Raw genomic sequence first — 15740 nt, forward strand, 5'->3', positions numbered from 1 at the left:
TCATCCCCGTCTCCTCCCACCCCCAATCCCTCCCAGCATCAGAGCCTTTTCCAGTGAGTCAACACTTCGCATGAGGTGGCCAAAGTATTGGAGTTTCAGCTTTAACATCAGTCCTTCCAATGAACACCCAGGATCGATCTCCTTTAGAATGGACTGGTTGGATCTCCTTGCAGTCCAAGGGACTCTCAAGAGTCTTCTCCAGCACCACAGTTCAAAAGCATCAATAGTAGTGTATATATGTCAATCCCAGTTTCCCAATTCAGCCCATCCCCCCACGACCCCTCTTGGGGTCCATACATTTATTCTTTGTGGCTGGGTCTCTATTTCTGCTTTGCAAATAGATTCATCTGTTTATCATAAAACCAGGTGTCCTCTAGGAACCTGAAAGTGCTAGATGCTAGTGGAGCTAGAGCTTGGGGCATGTCGCATGGACTTCGCCAATAAGATGCTGCTGACTGTGAACAATTCTTCCAAGGGGTGGTCATCTAGTAGGGCAATAGACTGCTATGTCCACTTATAGTAGGGGTTGGGGGTGATGACCCAGGCCTCTAGCAGGCAGTGTTAGGAACCTAAGTGATGTAGGTACAATGTACAGTGATTGGGGTTGATAGCAGCCTGATAATAGTGTCCTCATTGGACTGGATTGTGAATGTTATGCTGAGCTGAGTAGCTGTGAATCTGGTTCCCAGCCTTCATAGTGGTGGTTCTGTCAACCATGCAAAGTCTTTTACATAAAGTTCTTTTTTTTTCTACTTGAATCAACCAGAGTTTCTTTCTATTTAGTACATTAGGAATACCAAGGGCATCCCTAATGGCTCAGCCTAAAGAATCTGCCTGCCAATGTAGGAGACGCAGGTTCAATCCCTGGGACAATCTCCTGGAGAAGGAAACGGCAACCGACTCCAATATGCTTGTCTGGGAAATCCCATGGACAGAGGAGCTTGGTGGTACAGTCCATGGAGTCACAAAAGAGTCAGAAAAGAACAAGTAACTCAAACAAGTAATACCAAATGTTGGTGAAGATAGGGGGAAACATTTCAGCTCAGTTCTGCAGCACGCCAGGCCTCCCCGTCCATCACCAACTTCCAGAGTTTACTCAAACTCATGTCTATTGAGTGATGCCATCCAACCATCTCATCCTCTGTCATCCCCTTTTCTTCCCACCTTCAATCTTTCCCAGTATCAGGGTCTTTTCCAATGAGTCAGTTTTTCACATCAGGTAGCCAAGTATTGGAGTTTCAGTTTCAGCATCAGTCCTTCCAATGTTTATTCAGGACTGATTTCCTTCAGGATGGACTGGTTGGATCTCCTTGCTGTCCAAGGGACTCTCAAGGGTCTTCTACAACACCACAGTTAAAAAGCATCAATTCTTCAGTCCTCAGCTTTCTTTATAGTCCAACTCTCACATCCATAAACGACTATTGGAAAAACTATAGCTTTGACTAGATAGACCTTTGTTGGCAAAGTAATGTCTCTGCTTTTTAATATGCTGTCTAGGTTGATCATAACTTTGCTTCCAAAGAGCAAAGCATCTTTTAATTTCATGGCTGCAGTCAGCATCTGCAGTGGTTTTGGAGCCTAAAAAAATAAAGTCTGCCACTGTTTCCGCTCTTTCCCCATCTATTTCCCATGAAGTGATGGGACCAGATGCCAAGATCTTAGTTTTCTGAATGTTGAGCTTTAAACCAACTTTTTCACTCTCCTCTTTCACTTTCATCAAGAGGCTCTTTAGTTCTTCTTCACTTTCTGCCATAGGGTGGTGTTATCTGCATATCTGAGGTTATTGATATTTCTCCTGGCAATCTTGATTACAGCTTGTGCTTCTTCCAGCCCAGTATTTCTCATGATGTACTCTGCATATAAGTTAAATAAGCAGGGTGACAATATACAGCCTCCTTTTCCTATTTGGAACCAGTCTGTTGCTCCATGTCTAGTTCTAACTGTTGCTTCCTGACCTGCATACAGGTCTCTCAAGAGGCAGGTCAGATGCTGGGACACGGACATTTGTTTTAGCCACTTTTGAAGGCAAGTGTAGACATATAGTGAAGGTGAAGATGCATGGATACTCTGAGCCTAACTTTACACTTCTAGGAACATGCCAGATAGAAATATTTCATTTTTTTAAAAAAAGAGTTTTTATTCTATGTTGGAGTATAGCCAATTAGCAATGTTATGATAGTTTCAGGTGGACAGCAAAAGAGCTCAGCCATACATACACATGTATCCATTCTCCCCTAAATTTCCCTCCCATCCAGACCACCATATAACACCAGCAGAGCTCCCTGGCTATATGGTAGGTCCTTGTTGGTTATCCATTTTAAATATAGCGGTGTGTACATGTCCATCCCAAACTCCCTAACTATCCCTTCCCCCTATCCTTCCTCTGTGGCAACCATAAATTCGTTCTCTAAGTCTGTGAGTCTGTTTCTATTTTGTAAATAAGTTCAATTGTGTCATTTCTTTTTAGCTTCCACAGATAAAGGATATCATATGAATATTCCTCTTTGTCTGACTTACTTCACTCAGTATGATAGCCCTAGGTCCATCTGTATTGCTGCAAATGGCATTAAGGATATTTCCTCTTATTCAAGGAGAATGTGTATAAGGATTTCCATTGCAGCAATATTTTCAGTGGTCTACATTAGGAAACAATTTCCGTCAGTGGGGAAATGGATACATAAAGTGTGGTTTATTCATATGATAGCTTTAACAGTGATTGTAATACATGAAATTGATCTTCTATACTTGAATATGGATGCACTTCACCCAAATGTTGACTCAAAAGAAGGTGTCAGTATGATACCTAGAATATACTATCATTTATGTACATTTACAACACATGTAAAGCTATGTTCTATGTGGTTTATGAGTAAGTACATGTGTATAAGGCTTCCCAGGTGACTCAGTGGTAAAGAATTCGCCTGTAATGCAGGAGTTGTGGTTTCAGTCTCTGGGTTGGGAAAATACCCTGGAGATGGAAATGGCAGCCCACTCCACTATTCTTGCCTGGAGAACTTCATGGACAGAGGACATTGCGGGCTGCAGCCTGGAATCACAAAAAGAGTCTGATCGGAACTAGTGACTAAAAAACAACATGTGTATAAAGGTATTTGTGGAAAGAGCCAAAAGAAAGGGAATAAATGTCAGTAGAGTAATCTCTGGGAAGGGAATGGAAGTGTAAAAATCTGAATTGTATTGATCATGCCTTTTAAAAAAAATTAAATAGTATCTGGACCAAATATGCCAAAATTTTAATATTTAAAAACTCTGGGTAGTGAGTATATGAATGTGTTATACTCCTCTCTCTACTGTATATTTGAATTATTAAAGAAACCCTAAAGCTTTTGAGTTAAAAAATTTAAGTCTATTTTATTGCTTTTTCACACTGTTAGGATCCCTCTAATTAATGATCATATTTTTATTGGGTATTCAGTATTTGTCAGGCACTGTCTTAATTGTTGTAACTATATAATCTCATTGAAGCCTTTCCCTAAGATTTTGAGGTTAACCAGAAGATCATTTGAACCTCATGGGGAACTTAAAAAAACAATAAAAAAATGATGCCTGGACCCTATTCCTGGAGAGTATTGTGGTCTGACCTGGAAATTGAGTATGTTTAAAACTCCCCCTGTGATTCTAATATGCAGCCAGGGTTAACAATTCTTGAAATAATTTGTAAATTTGGTTCCCAGACTCTGCCTGGTTGTAAGAATCACCAGGGGCTAATTACAGATTCTCAGGTTCCACAGAATCACATTCTCTAGGGAAGATGCCAGTGTTTCGATCAAAAGCTTTGATGATCCCTCTGATCTGGCGGGCTTGATAAACCTGGGATTAGTACTTTCCAAGCTGGAAGGCCTTGGTCATCACATGCCCATCCCCCTCTCACCTGCATCTCTTTCTTGGAGATTCTGATGTAGAAGTTCTCAAGGGAGACTGCAAAAACTATTTTCTTAAAAAAAAAAAAAATACCAGATGATGATCAGTCAGATTAAGAACTCAATAAAGTACATATTATTAATATTATTATTATCATTGGGCTTCCCTGGTGGCTCAAAGGGTAAAGAATCTTCCTGTAATGCAGGAGACCCAGGTTTGATCCCTGGGTCAGGAAGATACCCTGGAGGAGGAAATGACAACCCACTCCAGTATTCTTGCCTGGGAAATCCCATGAACAGAGGAGAATGACAGGCTACCGTCCATGGGGTTGCAAAGAGTCAGACATGACTTAGCAACTAAACATGCATGCACGCATACATTATTATTATTACAGAGGAGTAAACAGAAAGATTGGAGAAGGAAATGGCAACCCACTCCAGTGTTCTTGCCTGGAGAATCCCAGGGACGGGGGAGCCTTGTGGGCTGCTGTTTGTGGGGTCACACAGAGTCGGACACAACTGAAGTGACTTAGCAGCAAACAGAGATTCACAAATGAGAAACACCAGCTTGGCCTGGCTCCAAAGCTCATGCTATTTCCCCCACTTACTGTTCTGATGCCCTTATGTTTGCAGTCATTTTCCCCAGGCTCTGCTTCATGTGCTGATCCTAGCTCACATTTTCCTTTCTGCCAGGACCCTCCAGGATTACAAACAAATGTGGACCTTCCCAGTCAACAGATAGAAATGTAAGTAGCAGAAGCCAGCCCTTTGCAGTAGGGCTGGTGGTATCTCCACTTTGAAGCAGGGATGCAGCTAAACAGGCTGTGTGCCAGAACACAGATGCTAGGAGGGAAGCAGAAGTGGTACCACGAGTGTGATGATGGACCAGCCTTTGATACAGTGGAAATGTGACTCACTGAGATGCCGTGTGAGTAGACTCTGCCCTGGCCCCTTCGGGTTCAAGAATTGTGTGTATATTGGGAAGAGTGGAATGGGCAGGTGGAATCTGCAGAGAAGTTGGGAGGAGCTGAAGAAAACCAGGTCTCAGAGTCCTTTCTTTTCCAATTCTTCCTTCCAATCTAAGTCCCCACATTCCTCAACCTGCCCATCACCAGAGGAATCATTCTAAAGGTACATTTTCAAAGTGTGTTCTGCTGAACATGAGTCCCAAGAGTGACTTCTTGGGAAAAAGAAAAAAAGATGGGAGGGTTTCTATTGGGAACTTCTGCTCATCATATGCCCCTCTTGAAGATTCACTATGCTCATTAACATTTAAAAATCCCTGAGAAGTCCTTCAGTGAAGGACTGAAGTAAAGTACAAGAGCTGTTAACAAGTAAACTGTGTAGCTCCTGTGTTCTCAGGAATTATTTTGGATAGCGGTATCACAAATAACAGGCTTCCCAGGTGGCTCAGTGGTAAAAAGAATCTGCCTTCCAAGCAGGAGACCTGGGTTTGATCTCTGGGTTTGGAAGATCCCTGGAGAAGAAAATAGTAACCCACTTCAGTATTCTTGTCTGGGAAATCCCATGGACAGAGGAGCCTGGCAGACTACAGTCCATGGGGTCGCAAAGAGTCAGACACATCTGAGCAGCTGAACAGCAGCAGCAGCACCACAAATGAGTATCTTGTATGTCTGTGTCATGAGGTCATTGAAGAATTCCATCTATAAGGCAGGATTCAGAAAAGCAAACAACAGCAACAAAAACTTTTGTCATCATGTTAGTAATATTTAAATTCTTTTGCTTTGTACCATTTTTATTTTTATTTGATTTTAACTTTTTATTGTATCTTGGAGTACAGCTGATTAACAGTGTTGTGACAGTTTTAGATGCACAGCAAAGGGTCTCAGCCATCCAAACACATGTACCCATTCTTTCCCAAACTCCCCTTGCATGGAGGCTGTTGGCACCATTTTTTGACCAGGTAGCTATCTACCTGTCGTATTTATGTGCCACAAATTCATTCTAATTTTTTTGTTTGTTTGTTTTAACAGCACCTTATTTCCTGTGGAAAAGAAGGGACTCATTCATACCCTAGTTTTAGTCCAAGAGTCCAGAGGTTGTGTGTACATGATCTATACCCAGGCGATCAGAATATTTCATCTTCTCAGCTGGGCACGCTATGGGCATTTGGCCTATGTCAAATCATCAGAAACTCAGTTCTGGAACTTCTTTAACTCTTGAGACAGTAAATTTCCTTTCTTACCCTAGGGTTTCTGGTTATAATAAAATTATAAGTTTGAAATAACAGAAGTACTATGCACAGTGAGTTTTCCTTGAGGGTGAAATCAACAGAGGAGAGAATGGAACTTGGAGAAGGAGAAAGACAGTGGCTATAGGCTGATGACACTATTTAAGCCCCTAGATCCAACTGTGCCTGAAGCCTACACTTTCTATGAAACTTTCTGTTGCAGTGAACTAATGATTTGCTCTCAATTTTCTTTGCTAAAGCAAGCTTACGGTGAGTTCCTCTCTCCTTCAGCCAGAGTAGTTACTAACGTGGTTCTCAAAGTGTGGTCCTCAGAGTGGCAACATTAATTCCCCTGGGAACTTGCTTTCAACATACATGTTCCTCTTTTACCTTCCACCTTTACTTTCTTGAAACCATTCCTAAACACATGACCACAGTCATCTGTTTTTGACCTTAATAGTTCCTATCACAATCTACTTATTACTTGCCTTCTGTATTTTTTTGTCCATGAGAGTATTACCTCTATAGCCATGGATATTTTCTGATTTATCACTGATCCTCCCACTGAACTGAGAACAGAACCTGGAAAATGACGGAGAATTGCTTAAGGTTCCTGGATTGTATTTTCAGAGAGCCTCCTCTCCTGGGCTCCATTTAAGTGAGAACTTTTAGCACCCATAAGTGTGTTTGTAGAGCCTGTCTCCCTGGGGTAATTTAAGGTTATGAAGTGCAGGCCCTTGTTAACAGCTCTTGTGAAGTAGTTGTCCTAACTTCAAACATGGGTCACTGTAATAAATGGTGCAGGAGAAACACAGTTCTGGACCTTGCTGACTGTTCTCGCCTCACTGAGTTAAACATTACTTCTGCATATGACCAAAGGTCGATGGAATGAAACAGTCCCTCAAGTAAGCTAATAGAAAGTCAATTACTTTGGCCCTGTAAATTGCTTTTGAAACAGACCCTTTCTAGGTCTTGTGGGACGCTTTCTTCACTCAGCTTTGATGGGTGGATGGAAGGATCACTTTGGGGCTAGCCTCCTGCTACACCAGGAAGCTCCTCTCTATCTAGTGCCATAAACAGCCGCATCATCACCTCCGGCTGGGCCACCCAAGTCAACCCCTTGTTTTGAATCAAAATCAACTGATGACTAGTGTGTTTTGTAGGCAGGCTTCTGCTTGGTCAAAGTGGACAAGAGAACTGTCTGGAGTCTACTAGAAGGGTGTAGGGCTCATCCACGCCTGAACAGGCTTCTCAGTCAAGCCCCCTGGCCAAAGGGATTGTCCATGTTGCTGGTCTTAGCAGGTGTCTCAGCATTCCCTTCCTTCTACCCGTATGGGGGAAATTATCTTCCTGTCTCCTGTTCAGTGAGAGAATGCAGGCCCTGCAGTCAGGGCTGGTCCTGGCTGCTGAAAAGGTGTGGCCCCCTGCTGTCCTCACCCAGCCTATTTTTGAGCTAAGTGTGAATAGCTTCTTGTTTCCATGAGAGCTCCAGAGACCCATCTTTTGTATTTGGGCAAAATGCAGCAAAGCAATTTGGAGACAATTTCAACCTCTGGCAGAGAAGCTCTCATTACCCCATCAGAGAAGAAAGAGGGGAGCATTCAGAGGTCAAAGAGCAGTGCACTGCGCATCCACTCCAGGCAACACCCAAACAGTTGTAGCATTTAATTAAGAAGGACCTTGCATTCTTGGGGGGCTGGACCAGGAAATTCGCTTTTATTTCAGTCTGGCTGCAAACACTCTAACTGCAGTGTCTCTGCCTCTCTTCTCAGCCATTGAGTTTCCCTTACTTTGAGCCAATTAAAGTGTGTTCTTTTTCATTTTTCAGTTAGGTATTGGGAAAAAATAACTGTGAGGACTATTCAGAAGCTCAGAAATAAGGAGCCAGGCAGGGAAGCTGGAGTAACAAAGAGGTGACTGAAACTGGTTTTAGAGGTGTGACAGGTCTCAGAGAGTTTTGGCTGGATTTGCGTTTAGGGATTGTGTGACATGGCTCACCTCAGGCATCTTGCAGAGACCTGGTGCTTGCTGCGTGCTAAGTCACTTCAGTCATGTCCAACTCTGTGTGACCTCATGGACTGCAGCCCACCAGGCTTCTCTGTCAATGGGATTCTCCAGGCAAGAATACTACAGTGGGTTGCTTTACCCTCCTCCAGGGGATCTTCCCAACCCAGAGATCAAACCTGAGACTCTCATATCTCCTGCATTGGCAGGTGGAGTCTTTACCACTATCGCCACCCGGAAAGCCCAGCGGAGACCTAGTAGCAGCTTTTTTATCACCTGCAGAGGAGGATAAGCTCCTGAAACTTTGAAGGTCAGGACTAGATGAGACTCTTATTCTCTCGGTTTCCTTCCCAAGGACACTGGCATCAAGAAAAAGATCTCCTGGAGCCCCTCATGTAATGCATCCTCTTCTCTGGGTCTTTCGGGTCACGGTGGGCTTCCCTTTGCTGATACCCTGAAAGAGAGGGTGGTCTGCCCTGAGAAAGAGAGGTTTTCATTGCCTCTTTGTAACTATTTTTCCATCAGTCTGTCGGGCTTGGTTCAGATCCTGATGTGTTAAAGGCTGTAAGTCAAAAGTTTTGATCGGGAGAGTCCATTTGAGCTTCCCTGGTGGCTCAGATGGTAAAGCGTCTGCCAGCAATGTGGGAGACCTGGGTTCAATCACTGGGTTGGGAAGAGCCCCTGGAGAAGGAAATGACAACCCACTCCAGTACTCTTGCCTGGAAAATCCCATGGATGGAAGAGCCTCATAGGCTAAAATCCATGAGGTCGCAAACAGTCGAACACGACTGAGCGACTTCATGTAACTTTATTTATTTTTTATTTTTTGGCTGCACCAGGATGAGGGATCTTAGTTCCCCAACCAGGGATCAAACCCATGCCCTCTGACCTGCAGGGGAAGCGTGGAGCCTTAACGACTGAACCACTAGGGAAGATTCCGCCTCTTTGTGATTTTAGAGATAATTAGACTTCTCTTCAAAGATGTTCTGTGCAGCCTTGTCTCTGAGTGCTCAATTTTGTCTTGAAATTCCTCAGGATCTTGATGCCACATGGGATTCTTAACCCTTGACCATCAGGGAAGTCCCCACCTGCTTACTGATGGACAAGGAGGTAACCAGGGATTGGGGATGGAACAGGCATTCTGAATGAAGGTTAAGGGGTGAGAAGATGGACAAGAGAGATTGTTGGTGGGACTCTTTCCCACCACTCTGTCAGGCTTGGTTCAGATCTTGATGTTAAAGTTGTAAGTCAGAAGTTTTTACCGAACTGGTCTGGAGAGTCCATTTGAGTCTCAGGATCCCAGGGGGCTGCATTAGAGCTGAGGGGTCCCAGAACGGCCAGGTTGAAGAAGAAGCTGTGAGTGTCCTTGCAGGCACGTGGAAACCAGGGCAGTCCCAGTGTCCTGAGGGTTGTAAGTTTCAAGAACGCAGGGACAGAGAGCCCCCCTTGGCAGAGCGGACCCCCTCAGGTGTTTCTCAGCAGCAGAAACTGACAGATGGCAGATGGAAGAGAAAGACAGGAGGGACAGTCTATGGCACAGACAGCTAAGGGTTCCTTTGTGGGCACGTGTGAAAATTTGCGGGAGGCAGGTAGTAAACACTTTGGTTGGAATAAGCTCCTGTTTGGTTAGTGGTGTGGGGACTTGGAACCATTGCGATCTGAGCACAGATGAATTTGTGAAATGACGAACTGGTGAGAGTCCACACATCCAGGCTACGTGTAATGACCCAAACCAGGAAAAGCAGGGTCTCAAAGATGACAAGCAGAGTGGGAAACAATGAATATTTCCTGTGAATGACTTTGCTGTCAGGAGTGCCTGCGGCTACTGGGTTGCTGACTGTCTATCCTGGTGTGGATAGGATTCAGTAGTGCCCAGGATGGGATCAGGCTGAGGAGCTGGGCCCTGCCTGGTTCTTTCTGAAGGAGATCATTTCACTGTGTATATGTGTCCTTGCCTATGGGCTTCCCAGGTAGCTCAATGGTAAAGAATCAACCTGCCAATGCAGGAGACACAGGTTCGATCCCTGGGTTGGGAAGATCTCCTGGAGGTGGAAATGGCTACCCATTCCGGTATTCTTGTCTGCAGAATCCCAATGAACAGAGGAGCCTGGACACGGCTGAGCACCTGGCCTATGTGTATTCATATATCACGCAGCGTTACTTTTTGAAACTTGTGACAGGTGATAGAAGCAGTTTCTTTAGAAGTTCACCCCTTCTTCGGTCATGCTCCAGTTGGAACGCTTCCTCTGGACTCTGAAGTGGCTTCTCTTCCACCCCCATCCGTCACTCGTTCCTTTCTGGTCTCATCTCATTTCTTTGGAACCGCAATCTCTTCCCTCATATCTCTTCTTTCCTCACCCTCCTGTCTATAACACTGTTTTTTTGATTGTTTGTTTTGATTTTTGAATTTTAATCCTGATTGACTTTCAGGATATGTTAGGAAACTGTGTGTGCAGCCTTGCCATCAACAGTGATTGGGGTTGCTGCCCATCTCATGGTAAGGGTCATTTGCTCTCCTCTTAGTGAGACCCCGTACCTAGGAATGGGCCCTTCAGGGTCATGTCTGTGCTCCATGACCCTGCCCTATGGCGTGACTGATGGCTCTGAGAGGGCTGATCAGCTTATCTTTGCCTCAAGACCATGAAACCTGGAGCAGAGCGTCAGACAGTGGGGCTGAGCCACTTTTTGATGGCAGCGCTGGAAAGAGAAGGTTCATGTTAAACTCCTGCCATTGTTGTGGCTGCTGCAGCTACGGGCTCACATGTGTGCCAGGCCAGGCCGGCGTAGAGAGGAACACTCTTGTGATACCACAGGGGACGGCTCTGATATTGTGTTAGAACGGACTGTGCAGAAGTCACAAACAGACCGACCCATCAGAGGCCTGCAAAATACGAGTTTATCTCTCACTTACCCGGTGCCTAATGGCTGGGCAACCCTCGGTCACGCCCTCTTCCAAGAAGTGACAGAGATCCTGGTGGCTTCCATTGGGTGAACACGCCATCTGGAACAAGGAGCCTCCAGAGCTGCTTCTGCAGGGGAGAGGGAGGAAGTGTTAGCTGTTCTTACTGTGGATCACCCAAAAGAATCACGTACAAGGGTCACCATCACTGTAGTTCCCATCTGATTTGCCACACGGGCCATTAGGCCTCCTGAGAGCCAGAGAGAAATGGTGAACATTTCTGCCACCACTTGTCTTCTTCTTTTTCAAATATTTATTTGTTTGCCTGCAGCAGGTCTTGGTTGTGGTATGCAGGATCTTAGATCTTAGTTGCAGCCTGTGGGATCTAGTTCTGTGACCGAGGATCAAACCCGGGCCCCCTGCACTGCAAGCATGGAATCTTAGCCGCTGACCACCAGGGAAGTCCCTGCCACATATTTTTTGATAGATGGAGAAAAAGAGAAAAAGAAAACTCCTTTAGGATGCCAGCATTTTCATGTGATGATGAGAGTGGTTCTTGAAATAAAGAGTTTAAGGCTAACAGAATCTTTAGGGTGAAGCAAGATATAAGATGAAAGATATTGTTTGAATTCAATTGTGCCAGAGTAAAGGCAGCCACTGGTACCCTTTGCCTCATCCTTCTGGTTGTTCAAAAGACAGCTAAGTACAAGCCCTCACAGTCTCTAATCCTATAGAACTGAGATTAAGGATAAAGGATGAAGTTGATGGGGGGCTGTTTTTCTAAGTGAAATATCTTGTCTGCTTCTATAGACCCAGAAGAAGATGTCTTGAATCATTAGATAGCTGTCAACACCCCAAGTGAGAGAGGAGGCAAGAACCACAAGACAGAAGGGCGAGGTGGGCAGAGGAGCGTGGTAGGAGAGGGGTTGGGTTCGGGAGATTGGATGCTTGGGGAGACTCCTTGCATGGGCTCGCTGAGGCCCAGGATTCAGTGGAAACCCTGAGGGAGAGTTTCTTACCTGCTGACTTAGAAAGGGAAGAAACTGATAGAAGCCTGGTGTAGCCACCCTGTTTCCTGCCAGCCCCTTGCATATATATGATTTATAGGTGCAGACACCCCAGAGACCAGAGATTCGCCTCTTTGATCCCCACTTGGCTCATCTGCCCAGTGCCCCAGGAATTCAACCTGACACTGTGGTCCTTCCAGCAGAAGATGCTAAAGCAGAAAAATAATACAGAACATTTCCTTTTTAATTCCAATTTAACTAATAGAAGAAAGAAATTAGCCCAGCAGCTAATTTTGTGGCTGCAAATTTCAAAGGATACTTTTTAAAATTCAAAAGGAGAATCTCACTCACTCATCTAGGTTACTTATTTATTTATATTCCTCTTAAAGGGAAACTGCCTTCTATTGCTCCCCGGTTGTCACTGGGAGGAGAAGCATGGTCCCATGAAGGTATTAGTCCTCCTCCTTCTCGCCCTCTAACTCCACGCTGTCTGGACAGCTCTGCTCTCTCTCAAGAAATCACACCATCTAGAACAGACACTGGGGTTCAGCCCTCGTTGGCAGGGGGTTTAAAGGCCCACATGGCACAGTTAAGAGAATAAAGGTGCTGAAACTGTGTAATACAGATTGGGACTTGAACCTGCAGTCTTTTAACCTGGTCTCAGGACTTAATGGAGCTGCTTCTCCATTCTTCTCTCTCTGTTCTTAATGTTTCAACAGAGAAAGAAATCAGTGAGAGACAAAGTGATGTTTGATTTATTTATAGAGAAACAGACCAAAACCAGAATGTAGGCCATATCAGAAGGTGAGAAAAGAAAGATCTCCAGATAGGGTGTGGTTAGTTTTGATAGGTTGGATAATTTTATGGGCTAATTAGTGGGAGGAATATACCAGCTATTTTGGCAAAAGGGTGGGGATTTCTAGTAGCTGGGCCACCAACCACTTTTTGAGTTTTATGGTTGGCCTTGGAATTGCCAGGACGCCTATGGATATTTCACTTAGCTTGATAATGTGTTGGAATGAGTCTATACTGAGGCTCAAGGTCTGGTGGAAGTTGACCTGTCCACCATCTTGGACCTATTTGGTTCCAATCAGTTTGTGTTTTGTCCTCGGGCTATGTCACTCTTGTAAAGTTTGTGCCCTGCCCCCTTCCCTCCAGTTTCAGTGCCAGTTACAGGCATTTGACTTTGAACCCTGGCCCTGCCCATACTAAATCTAGGATAAGTGTCTTGCTTCCTTTGTGACTTTAATTTTCTCATTTTGCCTCTTTTAGGGACTTCGATGACTGTGCAAAGAGCTTAGCACAATCTCCATTGCATAGTAGGGATAAAACAAGTAGAAGCTAATGTTACCATGATTTGGGGGTAGGCAGGGAATGGGGCTTAACAAGGTTTCTGGAAATCATTCATGCTTCTTGTTTTTCCAGAACATTTATCTTGGATCTTATCTTGGTCATAGACTCATTCGAAAAGTTGATGAAATCTCCTCAGAGCAAGGAAATATGAAGGTGACACAAAATTTTGTATGCTTTTATTGATTGCTTCCTATGCGCAGTGGTTCTCAACTTGTTTGACTATGAATGTCCTTTTTTTTTTTTTTTTGCCCTTTATGCCCACCCACTTGATCTTAATGGCACTTCTCATCTTGTTGATTGAGAAAATACCTAATGACACACAGAGACTCTCAATTCTGTAATGCTTTTAAGAGATTTTGCATTCTTTAATCACAACAGCATCTATCTGGATTTGAAAGGAAAAGTTGTAAATATATCTATGGGCCATATGATTGATTCCATCTGTATTCAATGCTTGGTACCCCTGTGGATTTCTCCACTGTGAGAAACCTCTCCAGTAGAAAGGTTTGTGGAATCCAAGACTAGAAGGAAATCAAAGGGCCATTCAATCCAAGTCCATTAATTTGCATAACACAGAAGTCAAAGGAGGAAAATCAACTTTTTAAAAATCACGAAGCCAGATGATATCAGAGAGGATACAGGAATTCAGGATCCCCAACAGCCTAACAGTTACTTGAAGCTGACTCTCTTTGGCAGTTCTGGGTTGGTGGAAAGTCTTGCTTTTTCACCAATCAGTGGCCAATAGTCTGTAAAGAGAGTGAACTGGGAAATGAAGCTCGGCAAGTAGCTGCAGTCTCAAAGCTAGAGTGACGGTGTAACTCATCTTCCGAACTGGGACACGTTTGAGAGTGAAAGGGAGAGCTATTAATAATCATGCCAGAGCAATAGGCATAAACCAGGGCTGTTCTGGGCAAGCTGCGACATGAGGCCACCCTGCCGAAAGCTGACCGACCCTCATTCAGAGCACTTTAAAAGCCAGTTAGGAATAAGGACAACTTGCTCGAAGGAGTTTGGGTTAAGTGAAAACGCTCATTGATCACACCAAAGTCTGACTGTGCGGATCACAACAAACTGGAAAAGTCTTCAAGAGGTGGGAATACCAGACCACCTTACCTGCCTCCTGAGAAATCTATATGCAGGCCAAGAAGCAACAGTCAGAACCGGACATGAAATAACAGACTGGTTCCAAACTGGGAAAAGAGTATGTCAAGGCTGTGTATTGTCACCCTGCTTATTTAACTTATATGCAGAGTACATCATGAGGAATGCTGGGCTGGATGAAGCACAAGCTGGAGTCAAGATTGCTGGGAGAAATATCAATAACCTCAGATATGCAGATGACACCACCCTTATGGCAGAAAGTGAAGAGGAACTGAGGAGCCTCCTGATGAAAGTGAAAGAGAAGAGTGAAAAAGCAGGTTTAAAACTCAACATTCAGAAAATGAAGATCATGACATCTAGTCCCATCACTTCATGGCAAATAGACGGGGAAACAATGGAAACAGAGAGAGCCTTTAATTTTTGGGAGGCTCCAGAATCACTGCAGATGGTGACTGCAGCCATGAAATTAAAAAACCCTTACTCCTTGGAAGAAAAGCTATGACCAACCTAGACAGCGTAGTAAAAAGCAGAGACATTACTTTGCCAACAAATGTCCATCTAGTCAAAGCTAGTAGTCATGCATGAATGTGAGAGTTGGACTATAAAGAAAGCTGAGCGCCGAAGAACTGATGCTTTTGAACTGTGATGTTGGAGAAGACTCTTGAGACTCCCTTGGACTGCAAGGGGATCCAACCAGTCAATTCTAAAGGAAATCAATTCTGAATATTCATTGGAAGGACTGATGCTGAAGCTGAAACTCCAATACTTTGGCCACCTGATGTGAAGAACTGACTCATTTGAAAAGACCCTGATGTTGGGAAAGACTGAAGGAAGGAGAAGGGGATGACAGAGGATGAGATGGTTGGATGGCATCACCGACTTGATGAACATGAGTTTGAGCAAGCTCTGGAAATTGGTGATGGACAGGGAAGCCTGGTGTGCTACAGCCCATGGGGTCGCAAAGAGTTGGACACGACTGAGTGACTGAACTGAGCTGTCATCCTTCTCTCTGGCCAATTTCACATCTTGAAAGCACAGCACACACACAGACACAAACTTGAAAATCTAAAAACTCACTAGGAATTACTAGTCTCTCAGTGGCCTACTCTTCATGTAGCAGTACAGACACCCCTTCTCCAGTTCTTTCCCACCATGAGTATTTGTTCCTTCTGAACTGAGTCCCTCTGCTGGTCTTGTAGACATCTTCATGATGACTTGGGTGATCATGTCATCAATCCTTATAAACATAATAGGGGGACTAGTGTCCTGGAAAGTGCTTGGGCTGAAACCTCTACTGCATAACCTCA

Source organism: Moschus berezovskii, chromosome 21 (genome assembly GCF_049115385.1).
Source record: "Moschus berezovskii isolate FMDL1 chromosome 21, NW_MosBer_1.0, whole genome shotgun sequence".
Classification (NCBI taxonomy): domain Eukaryota; kingdom Metazoa; phylum Chordata; class Mammalia; order Artiodactyla; family Moschidae; genus Moschus; species Moschus berezovskii.